A 10,488-nucleotide genomic window follows, 5' to 3' on the forward strand; every position below is an offset into this window, starting at 1 on the left:
CTAGGCCTCCTCACTGACACCCACATTCAGGGGGTCTTGATCAGTCCCATGCTGGATTCCCAGGCTGATGTCTGGGATTCAAGAGTTAACCTTTGTCAGGTCAGCTGTTTCTGGGGGTTAAACCAGCCCAGTCAGTCCTTTGGTCATCAGTCCTCCCTCTCTGTTACTGGCTTTCTTGAGTTCAGCTCAGTACTTAACCGAGGGAGTCTCCTCTTCTTCGATCAGCCACTGAATGAAGTTTCTGTTTCCCAGACTCTCTGGCCATGGGATTGTAGGCTAGCACTCCCCAGATCTATGTCTAAAATCCATATATGAGAGAGTACATGCCATGATTCTCTTTTTGTGACTGGGTTACCTCACTCAGGATGGTTTCTTCTAGTGTCATCCATTTGCCTGTGAATCTCAGAATTCCATTGTTTTTTTCTGCTGAATAGTACTCCATTGTGTAAATGTACCAAATTTTCTCTATCCACTCTTCGGTTGAGGGACATCTAGGTTGCTTCCAAGTTCTGGTTATTACAAATAATGCTGCTTTTCAATTCCTCATAAGTCCCAGAAGGTCAAGGAACACAGCTGATGGCTTGAATGTTGCCTGTAAGCTAAGTTAAGCATTGAGAAGGTCACACATACAGTCAGACACTAACTTACCCTTCACTGCATTCAATATAGTGTGATACAGTGAGATACATATTTCCATGAGAAAATCATAGGTGACATTTGGGGAATTAGCCTCATTTCAGGTGAAACAAAACAGCCCTCCTGAGAAGGCATCACACCAGAGGCTCAAAAAGAAAAACAAAAAAGAGTAACTCATCCTCCTCAGAACCTACCAGGTTATCTGCTAGAGAGAGGAAAGGGATTGCATCCTCTTTTAAGGCACATCAGCTTATACTGTGGATAAAGAAGGTTCTCTGTTGTTTGTTGTGGATGTGTGCTCATGCACAAGCATGTGCCTGAATATGTGGGGAAGTTTCATGTTTATTTAAAGAACTACCTGCTGGGTTTCAAACTACATAGAGAGATAAAAGTCAACAAGAAATAAAAAATAATAATCAAGTGTGTTTATGTAGGACCTTGGCACCTATCCTGCTGAGCTTTTAATATAATTTAAATGCATGTTTTTACAAAAACAGTTTGGAGGATTGACATACAATCCATAAGACAACAAATATTATTGAGACAAATTATAGATGCTACTCTCTTGTAGTTATTTTATAGCAAATGATTCAACACCATTTTTTCTATTACATAGAGCCCAACTACTACATGCTCACCCAAAGTTGCCAAAGAAATGCTAGAAATAATGACAGGAAAACCCCCAATGGGCCCCTGCTTCTTCATCCAAGCATCTCCCAGATGGGAGATGGGAATCCACTGAAATAAAATGACTATCTCATCCCCGGAAGTCAGAGCAACACCTTGATAATGAGGGGAGCAAATAAATAGACTAGGGCTGTATTACCCAACAAGAGACGTTAGAAAGCAAGCTAGGCTCCTGGGGGTTCTGAATTAAACACAGTGAAAGTGCTATAAAGTTTACTGTCAGGTTTAGTTTCCTTAAAACATCAAAACTATATCTGCAGAGGCAGGCGCAGCTAAGCGGGTCACATCAGTTTGGCTCCAGCAATTACGATGAGAGGAACGATGTTGTGTGACTACACTCTTGACCAGCAGTCTAGCCTAGAACGGCGTTCAGTTTGGAACCTCCACTTTAACAGAGCTTAGGCAGCTTGTCTCCAAAGTCAGAAACTATTGCAGTGAGAGATTCAGGAGTTATTTCAGAGGAGCACAGTCAGCACAACTGGGAAGACGAGGTTGGAGAAAAGGAAACAGAAGCAAGGTAAAGCAAGAAAGGCAGCTTTGCAGGTTACAGCTGTTTCTTGACACTGCATTTCTTGTGTTTTCTTAACTTACGTGAGTTCTCTCTCTGGATAGGTTCTTCTACGTCAAACTCAATTCCCCTCCTTTTGTCTGCCATTCCTTCCTGATTCGATTAAGCATCACCTATCCAGACAACCTTGGGTGAGTCCCTTCTCCCATTCTCTGTCCCTGCCACAAACACAGCATCCTGCATTCATTATCTCTGCACACTTTTTTCCACAAAATACCTTTAGACAGCAGTATAGTTTTTGTATTCCAGTACCTATTTCTCTTCTAGTAAACCATTAGAATTAAGTGGATCCTACACTTCCTTCATTTATTTTTTGTTCACGTTTGCTGAATGTATGCTCTACACTAAACATAGCTTCAAAGACTAAGACTACAAAGCAAAAGAAACTTGGCCTCTGTCCCTCCAGAACAGAAAATGCAAACCGCACAAATAAGATGAGGATGTCTCAGCTCATATTTTCTTTTTAATACTGTATTAGAAGTCCTGGCCAATGCAACAAAAAGAGAAAAAAAAAGAACAAAAGGAAATAAGATTGGAAAGAAATTAAATTCCAGTTTTCCATGGACACATATAGATCTATGGAGAAAAGTTAGTCAAATATGGAACTAAGAAATAAGTTCAGTAAGATTGTACTATACATGAGCAATACCATTTGTATGTTATAAAATAATTACAAGAGATTAGCATCTAGAATTTGTCTTAATAATATTTGGTCTCTTAATGAATGCATGTCAACCCTACAAACTGTTTCTTGGGGGAAAATGTGCATTAAATTAATTTCAAAGCTCAGCAGGATAGGTGCAAAGGTCTTATATAAATATAATTTATTACTTTTTAATCATCAAAAACCATGAATGATAGGTCAATGGAAGATAAAATGAACTATAGCACATGATCCATATTAACAAAAACCTGTGTGCCCTTAAAATTTAAGTTATAAAGGTAATTCAATAGAGAGTGATCTTCCCAAGAAGTGTTTGGGAAACACTTCATACCCATGTATAACGTAAAAGTTAACTTTACCTGTATATTATATTACATACATATGTTATCTCAGAAAGGGATCATGTGCAAAAATTTAACACCTAGACCTCAAATTGAAAATCTTCTAGATAGAAAAGAAAAAGAGAACCCTTGTTATGTTGCTTTGGAATTTGCAAGTGTTTCTTGAATGCTTCACCCAAAAAGAGAACATTTTGAACAACATCAGAATGTAAAGTATCAGTTATTTAAAAGACACTGTTAAAGGCATGGAAAACAAAACATTGGATATTAGGAAACAACGATAATCTCTATAGCCTGTATCTAGAGATTATAAACAGCAGCAAAAGCCAATAGTCAAAAAAACTGGCACATAATTACTTTTAGTGACGAAAAGATTTTAGCGGGCTCTTTACCACAGAAGGTACATAGCAGTAAATAAGCAATGTAATTGTTTTTTTAAGGCAGGGTAAACCATAATTGGATACGAGTACATATTAGAAACTAAAAAAAAATCTGTACCAATGTTGGGAAGAATAGAAAGCTAAATAGTGTCACTTGGAAAGGACAGTGACATTATTTTTTTTCCAAAACCATACACCTTGAATGCAATCTGGCTCTTTTGCTGTTAGGTCACAAAGCGACTATCCTTAGAAGCTTGTGTTTATTTAAGACTTGAACACTAATGCTGATAGAACTTTATGTATAACAGACAAAACCTTGAAACCCTCCAAATGTCCATAATGAGTACTCACTCTATGCAATGGACAAGGTTCAGCAGCAGGAGGGAAGAGACCATAGATATACTCTTCACATGGGCAAGTCTCCAAAGAATTCCAGCTGGAGGGAAGACCATAAAAGGCTAAAGGAAGCCTTTAGGGGTGATAGAGATGTTTATTACCCCAATCGTGATGATGAATTCACATTTGTTTGGAAAATTTACTGCATCCTTTAAGTATTCAGGGTTGATTATTTTTATCACTTGTACATAAGTGACAGGTACCTTGCAGCATCACAGTACCACACAGGAAGTCTTAAGTCTTTCACTTCTATTTTCTTCAACTCCAAAGGAAAGAATGAGACCATGACCTTGAGCAAGTCACTTAAATTCACTAAGCCTGTTTATTCCTCATTTGGAAGATGGAAAGAGTAGTAGCATTTACTCTATAGAAATGGTATAGACTCTGTGGGTTTTGCCAGCCTGATCTTGATTCCTTTGCTCATCACTCCTCTTTGAAACTGGGTTCCAGGAGTTCAATTCGGTTTTTAGCTGTGGTGAAACCCACAAAGGCAGCTGACCTAAACAAGGGGGAATGCATGGACTCCAGACTGATGACTGAGAGACCAGCATGGGACTGATCCAGACACCCCCCCCAACCTGAGTGTCAGAGAAGAGGCCTCAGCAATCTGTGGGATCTTGGAGAGTAGAGCAGTATTTATTCCTGTCATACAAATAGACTCTGGGAGCCCATTCCACATGGAGGGATGCTCTCTCAGCCTGGACACATGGGGGAGGACCTAGGTCCTGCCCAGGATGATATGACAGACTCTGAAAATCCCTCATGGAAGCCCTTACCCTTCCTGGGGAGTGGAAGGGGGATGGAGTGGAGTGGGGATTTGGGAAGATTGGGGGACTGGGGGAGAGGGAAGGGAGAGGGAACTGAGAGTAACATGTATAAAAAGTTAAAGAAAAAAACAAATGGTATAGACAACAATTAGACAAAAAAAATCAAATGTATTGTCTAGGATACTAAGAGGAAGTTTAAATCAGCTAATACCAAAACATTAGATAGCAATCTGAATTGCTGTGGTAATTAAGAGTCTTTCTTTTCTTTGTTTTTTCTTTTTTTCTTCTTTCCCTTCCTTCCTTCTTTTCTTCCCTTCCTTCCTCCCTTCTTTTTTCCAACAGTGGAAATGGAACCCAGGTCCTTGGATAAGATAGCAAGGGCTGTACCCTGAAGCTGCATCTCTAGCTCCAGAATTGGACATTTTACCCAGGAATGAAAGGTATTTATATGAAAACTTTAGTCAGAGTACCAGAATTCAGAGTACCACGGATAGAGATCGTAATGAAAGACAAGGAAGCTTTGGTAAACTCAGGACCTCTTAACCCTCAGACATCGGTCTTCATTTAGATGGGTATTAGCAGCACCTGTGCCCTTAGACCACTCTAAATACCTGGATCTACTCACTGAGATCTGCACAAAGCCTCTGTAGCTTTCCTCCTAGACTCAGCGGCAAAATCACAACAGCTCAGTTACGTTGCCAATAAGGAGTTTGAATTATAGAATATTCCCAACAGATAAGCAACCTCCCCACACCCAAATTCATCACTGCAGGGTTCTTTCCATACAACACTATGTTTTGTAAATGGCTATATGTCACCAAGAACAGCAAAAATACTCAGAGGGGATTTGAAGGAGCTTGTTTCATATTTATTACAGATTTCTCTTTGATGAGTTCCAGTTATCAATGTTTCCCAAAACTTCGGGTTCATGAGAATGAACTCTGCCACTGTAGAACTTCCTCTTTGAAATCTCTAATTGGCCATACAAGCTGTGAGAAATGTGTACCAGACACGGCCTCCGCGTTCCCTCCATTTTATAGGCCAAGGAGAGGAACAGTTTCCTTGCTCAAGGCCATGCAGAAGTAGAACACTACAAGCGCAAAGGGGATCAGAGCTCCCGGTTGCCAATGCCATGTATGGTTTCCTCGGGCTTGGGGTCTGACATCTGTGGCCACTTAGTGCTTGTTCGCTTGATGCTGGCATAAAATGAATTCAGAGCGGGCTCTTGTGGGCCTCTCCTTTTGTTTCTTTAGACTAGGGCTCTTAAAACTGCAGATGCCCGGTTTACTCACTGGGTGGACATGGGCTTCTCTTTCTATTTTTGAATCAGCAGGTCCCCTCTCTAATGCTGAACAGTCCCAAACCTGGTAGCCTGCTTCATTTCACATGCTGAAAGAGGGCTATGGGAAGTGTTCGACCTGAATAGCAGAGGATGCGTGATTTGCATGCACCTTTTGAGTCAAAATCAAACATTTGCCCTGGATTGGCCCGAGTTTAATTAAAATGATGAGAATGTATGATAGGCATTTGGTCTAAGGCAAAAAGGATGTGCAGTATTGAAATTTGGAACAAACATTTTTTTAAATAAGCAATGCATGGTTGGCAGTGATAAGAAATGCCAAGACTATGTATTACATGGGATCACAGGTTGAAAATAGAAAATATCCTAAAAATTCTGGCCCAGTGTGAAACTGTTGTGGGAAGGTTTGGATTGGATTACATGCTCTATGGATAATATCCTGTAACTAACACTGTAGATGTTTCTAATCTTTTCTATGGTCTTTTTGTGGCTTGTCAAGTCTAGTTGATGAGCTGCTCATCAGTGCCAGCAGATTTTCCCATTTAGCCACACAGGAAAGGGGGAGAAGGCAGGTTACTGTTGTTGTTATTATTATTATTTATCTCTTAGGCTTAAGCTTTGAAAAACTGATCACCTAAAAACACTGAAGAAACAAAGTTGAAACGGCCACTCATTGAAAGTAGGTAGCTCGGCATTTGAATTGAGGATTGCAAAAACTGACCTTTCCCCTGCAAAGTCTCATTAAGGAAAGCCTCCTATGGTATTCTATTTAAATAAGCATACATGTACACTCAGATAAACTGATTTCAAGTACACAGTGCATGTCATGGTTTTGAAATAGAGGCAGTTACATTAGGTAAAGGTAAAACTCAGACTAACGGGAAATTTCTCATTTTACTGGGATCCTCTATGCTTCATCGTTTCCTAAGTAAATATTAAAATTACTAAATAAGGAATATGGAATGATTTAGAGGAATAGTTATCATACTTAACTATTAAGGTAGATTGACCTCACATAACAGATCTCAAATCTCTGCAGAAACAATGACTCTATTTTTTTCCTATTGACGATATTCTGTTTGTCCTCACTAGAAACAATCTGATTGTTAATCTGTGATAGTCACTAAAAAGCCATATCCGTACACTGTTTTAAAGCTGGGTGACTGAGTGTACTCTTCTTCACCTCAGTTAGACAAACCTCAAGCCTGGAAGTCCAAGACTCTGTGCTCAAGCCTTATTTAGAACTCAGGGAGGAAACACAGAAAGTAGGAGGAATTGAAGCTTTCTCTTACTAGCTTTATAATAGTGTTTGTCCTCAAAACTGCTCCAGCACAAGCCCTAGTGTTCAGTTTTAAACAGGAACAGATATTATTTCAGGATCCTCCCTTGGGGAGCTCAGTTATGTCTTAAGGAAAAGCTTTTCATTTTAATCCCATCCTTTTGCTTCTATTTACTCCAAGTGCTCCAACATACAGCCTTTAGCTTTGTCAGCTACATCTTTGTAGTCTGATCATATAGCTGCATCTTAGTAATAATATTGAGGATGAAACAATGGGACTTCCCCCTACCTTAACTATGAAACTGGTGTATGGATATACAAGTGGCACCTACCACGCTTCAGTCCAAAGGTACACAAAGGAATGGCTGACTGCTTCAAGTTCAACAGAGGCATGAACATCTGTTCCAAACATCCTCTAGAGTAGAGTTAGGCTCATTTAAACAACTTGATATGCCAGACAAATACATTTTCAGAAAAGAATGCGTGGCTGAAGACCTCACAGAATCAACACTGGCATTTCTTGAGTCTAAGTTTTCACAAGAATAAATATAAAGGAAAGAATACACAAAAATCTGCTGCCCTTACAGCTGGGCTTCTTTTTGCTCTGAGACTCATTTTAAAATATTTTTATTAACGTTTTGAGAATTTTGTTCATTGTGTTTTAATAATAAACTCTCTAATTCTTCTAAGACCCACCCCCTTCCATACCTGCCTAACATTGTGTCCTTGTTTTTTGTTGTTGTTGTTGTCTGTATATTTGTTTGCTTTTTAACCCATTTAATCCAATCAGTGCTGCCCATATATTCTTGGACATGCAGACACTGGAGGGTGTTCAACCTAGCAAGAGCCAGAATCTTTAAAAAACTTAGCTCTCTTTCCCCCAGCAGTTAACAGTTATCCATAGTTCCTAAGCTACAGGTGGGATGTCATGATCACCTCTCCCTTCCAAATAAGTATTTTCCTGACTTGAGCTTGTGTGGGTTTTGTGTATGCTGTTATAACTGTTGAGTTCATATATGGAGCTGCCCTATTCTATGCAAAAAACAGTTCTGTTTTAGTCATCCATTGCCTCTAGATTTTACAGTCTTTCTATCCCCTCTTCCTCAATGCTTCAATGAGGTTTTTGAGGAGGGGATGTGACATACCACAAATTCTAAGGCACAGGCTCTATGTCCACCACCTTCTCTCACAGACACCTAACAGCATTTGTGACAACTGCCCAGTATTGCTTACCTTTTTGGTACCTTTGAAACTGGCATTAACCCTCCATAGGAAATATGCTGGGATGGTTCTCCTGGAGGAGGGAAATGAAAACATAATTAACATTCTTCTGCCATTGACATCTGTTTATTTAGAATCAACTGGAAAGACAATACTGTCCTAGGCAGTTGAATTTTGATTATAAAAGCAGTGAATGTTAGATTAGATCACCCCCAAAGATGGAATAGACTACATAACAGTGAAATCCTAGAGCTTTCTGGACATCTCAAATGCCATAGCAGAAGACAATGGCTTCATCTATACATATTTCCTTTCATTTCCCCAAGCTCTGAAATTATGGAATTGTTTCTTAATGTTTCAACTTTTTTTCTAATTCACATTGTCATTTCTCTTTATAAGACGCTTAATAAGTACTATAATGCTATTTAAAATTTGCATGATTCCATCTGCTAGCTGGTTGAGTTGTCTTTCAAATGTCTCCGGATAACTATCTCAGTTCTTTAATTAGAGAACAAAAGCTGATATTTATGTTTCTATTTTTATGCAAGAATTTTTTAAATCTATGATTACCAGATCATTAAACAGCCAGAAATATTAATGACAAATAAAATTAGTGATTAGAGACGGATATTTCCTTATTAAAGTCTATTATGCCCTATAAAACTTAATGTTGAAATGTTACTCTTTTAAAAAAAAACAAAAATTTCCCTTGATTTCAGATTCTGACTTACTACAGATACAGCTGACAAGAAACGAGAACTTCAGCCCTATGGTAATAAGATCACCACATTAAACAAGCACAGCTTCAATTGATCACATCTCTGATGCACTATCCATGGGCATTCTGACTCAACAAGAGCTCATAATCTCCTTTCCTCCCTTAGCGATTCCCAGGATACCCAAGAGAAGCAAGCAGATAAAAACTTCCAGCAAGAACTGGTTTGACATCAAGTCATTCTGCTGTGACTCCTCTAGAAAGAATCTAAAGATGTTTGAAATATCTTCCTTTTGCATAATTGTCAGCAAGTGATTTCATACTCCATCCTGTTTAATGGCCTCACCTGTTCCTGATGCTCCCATGGTTTTCTCACATGGAATATCACCTTTTAGCACAGTGGAGCTTGGCTTAATGTACGAGAAGAAGGGCTTGGGATTCATCTGGGGTTACTTCTAATAACCTGCAGCAAACAGTCATTAAGGGCAAGAAAACAGACATTAAAGCACAGATTTAGATTACAAGTGAGTGTCGTTACAGTGGGATGAGCTTGGAGTTTATCTTTGCACTATCTTTTTGAGACAAGCATACTGAGAACCAAGGGTAGATGGAACATACAGCAATAACTAGGAGCTGAATATAGATGTCTCAATGAAAATTAAATGAAAAGGAAATAAAAGAAAAATACTTTATTTGAAAATTATGCACGTGTAAGCTCTAGGACTAAATATTCCTCCTGAAGTAGGTGGTAATTCATTCGGAGAACAGAAACCCTAAAATCTATAAAGGTCACCCTTGACCTACAAGTCAGGTGCAATTTCTGGAATATACATTCATAGTCAGCCTTTGATTTCAGAAGTCACATGATCTTTTTCTTAATTGAAATTAGATATTTTTCATAAAATATATTGATCACAGTTTCACCTCCCCTAACTTCTCCCAGATCCTCCCCACCTCCCCTCCTATCTGGATCCATACACACCCCTCATTGGAAAACAGGCATCTAAAGAAAAATAATAAAATGAAATAAAATAAAGCATAACAAAAACATACTGGAATAGGACACAACTAACAGATAAAAGGAAGCCCAAGAAAAAGCCCTAGACACACACACATATAGATGGAGAGACAGACATGTTCACACACACACAGGAATCCCACAAAATCACAAAAACAGAAGCCATAATAGTGGATAAATGGACAAATTCTTCTGTTCCGTAGTATTTCCCATACCTGGAACTCTAAGGTGCTGCTTAACTATCTATTTCAAATGATTTAGAACATTGGTGTCTCAAGGAGGGTAAAAGATCTGTAAAGTTAAAAAAAAACACACAGACAAAGCATCATGAGACAAAGAACCTCCCCAAATACCACTGAGTTCACTTAGTGTTGGCCATCTGTTGGGAGTGGGGCCTGCCGCTACGAGTGGCTTATATCACAGCGAGATTCCATGGGAGTGGTTATCAATTGGAGATCTAGAAGCCTCATGTTCTGAGACAGAACTGCCCCAAAGCCAACATCTCTAAATAGCAAG

Source organism: Mesocricetus auratus, unplaced genomic scaffold (assembly GCF_017639785.1).
Source record: "Mesocricetus auratus isolate SY011 unplaced genomic scaffold, BCM_Maur_2.0 Super-Scaffold_6730, whole genome shotgun sequence".
Classification (NCBI taxonomy): domain Eukaryota; kingdom Metazoa; phylum Chordata; class Mammalia; order Rodentia; family Cricetidae; genus Mesocricetus; species Mesocricetus auratus.